At 49.3% G+C, this 2,454-nt stretch overlaps 1 pseudogene; it reads left to right on the top strand.

Moving 5' to 3' along the window:
- The first annotated feature begins 1,163 nt into the window (after positions 1-1,163).
- On the top strand, positions 1,164-2,047 carry LOC122152105 (annotated as a pseudogene).
- Positions 2,048-2,454: the final 407 nt, after the last annotated feature.

The raw sequence follows: 2,454 nt of genomic DNA on the forward strand, positions 1-2,454 counted from the left end.
TTCCTGCCCTCACCAGCTTCTCTCGGGGCAGGTGTCTGTAGTACTCTCCTGCAGGCCCTGCGTCTACACGGAATAAGATGTCTGCAGCTCTCTGCTGGCCCCGCAGCTGACCCTGCACAGGTGGGGGTGGGGGATTTCTGGCTGGGGCTGTCCTCTCGGATGCAGCACTGTGACCAGTCAGGGCTCAGGACAGGGGGACTCGGACACAGCACACAGAGCAGACTAGACCCCAGGAGGCTTGGAGCCCTGGGTGGGATCTGTGGGTCGGGCAGTGGTGGGAACAGGCCCAGGCTTCCAGGCGGCCAGGCTGAGGAAGACATGCGGCTCCCTCTCCATGTAAGCCTCTGAGGCCAAAGGAGGGCTTGATCTCCTGACCTTTGACCCAGTGAGGATCAGGAAACCAATCCACTAAAGAAACTTGCTTGTTTTCATCTTCGACCAAACATTGCGCACCACACCAGTCCCCTTGCATCCCCTGGGGACTGAGAGCAGAGAGCAGACTAAACTCCAAGGAGGGATCGGAGGGGAGGGCCTGGGGAAGGAGAAAAAAATTCGGAAGCTTTCCTTGTTGTGGCTGTTGGTCCACAGAAGAAATCATTGCACAGAAATGCGAATGTGTTACAGGCAAACTAGGAAACAAAGTCCTGCCAATCTAAAATCAAATGACAGGGTGTATAAATGCATCTACATATACAGCTGGTTAATTTAAGAGCATACCCGATGGTCTTTGTAGGATCGCATAGTGGGTAAATGTGTGATGTCTGTTGTCAGCCCAGCCAGGCTCCGGTCCCCTCTCTGCACCGACCAGCGCGTGAGTTTAGACTCATCCTGTATCTTCTCTCTTCCTTACCCCTCCTCCACTTTCTCATGTCAGTAACAGTGTTTGCTGTCTTGTTGGTTTGTGAAGAATGAACAAGTTACAGATGGACGGTCTTCACAGCTGTTTCCTCCATTTTAAGTGCCCTTTGAAGTTTTTAATTCAACCCTTGGAAATCTCGTAACAAAAGAAGAAGAAAAAGAAACTTTCAATGTTTCTCACTGGCAATTAATGCTACATGGGCCACAGTGGATTTCAGTTGACAAAATTCATGTGGCCCGTGTCTCATCTTCCCAGGCAGGACCCTCTGGCTGAAGACAAGTATCAGTTCCTGGGAGCTGAGAGAATGTCCTCCGGGGAATTCGCAGTAGGAATGCTCTTCCTATCTCAGACTACAGTTGGGATCCTGGGGAACTTCTCTCTTCTTCACCATTATGTGTCCCTGCACTTCACTGGGGGCAGGTTAAGGCCCACAGACTTGATTGTCAGGCACCTGACTGTGGCCAACTCCTTGGTCATTCTCTCTAAAGGAATCCCCCAGACTCTGACAGCGTTTGGATGGAAAGACTTTCTGAATGATTTTGGATGCAAGCTTCTTTTCTTTGTTCACAGAGTGTCAAGGGGTGGGCAGCACCTGCCTCCTGAGTATGTTCCAGGCCATCACCATCAGCCCCAGTAACTCCAGGTGGGCGGAGCTGAAGCGGAAAGCTCCCAAGTACATTGGCCCCGCCACTATCCTCTGCTGGGTCCTGCACACGCTGGTGAATATCATAGTTCCTGTCTCTGTGACTGGCAATTGGGGCAATAAAACCCTCACAGAGAAAAAAGATTTTGGATACTGTTCTTCAGTAGTTCAAGACATAACCACACGCTTACTGTATGCAGTATTATTTTCCTTCCCTGATGTTGTGTGTTTGGGTCTCATGACGTGGGCCAGCGGCTGCATGGTTCTCATCCTGTACAGACACAAGCAGCGGGTCCGGCACATTCATAGGAACAGTATCTCTGCCAGATCCTCCCGAGTCCAGAGCTACCCAGAGCATCCTCGTCCTGGTGAGCACCTTCGTGGGGTTTTATACCCTCGCCTCCATTCTGTACGTTTGTGTGACTCTTCTCCACTCTGCAACTTGGTGGCTGGTGAATATCGCTGCACTGTCGGCTGCATCTTTCCCAACTGTCAGCCCCTTTGTTCTCCTGAGCCATGACTCCAGGGTCTCCAGGCTTTGCCATGTGTGTGCTGGAGACAAGACAATATTCTCTCATGTCATCAAAAATATATAAATTGTCTATTTCTGATCAAGTTCAGTTATTTTTTTATCTTCTTTTTTTTTTTTAAATTGTTATTTGGGTGAAGATTTACAGAACAAATTCACTTTCCATACAACAGTTTACATACACTTTGTTTCATGACATTGACCACAGTTTCCCACAATGCAACAACTCCACTGCCACTTCCTCCCCATAGGTACCTCTTCTCTGTGTTCATCCCTCCATACACTCCTGCCCCCTGAGCTGTCTCCCTTTGCATAAGCAGCCCTTCTCCCATGATTGTTCTCTCAAGGAGAGTATCTACTTGAGGTAAATGTTTAACTCATATGCCTGTCTTTTGTTTGCCTGAAAACCACAGGTGTGGGTTT

Source organism: Orycteropus afer, unplaced genomic scaffold, assembly GCF_000298275.1.
Source record: "Orycteropus afer afer isolate SDZICR_OR568_19922 unplaced genomic scaffold, OryAfe1.0 scaffold02126, whole genome shotgun sequence".
In the NCBI taxonomy this organism is placed as follows: Eukaryota; Metazoa; Chordata; class Mammalia; order Tubulidentata; family Orycteropodidae; genus Orycteropus; species Orycteropus afer.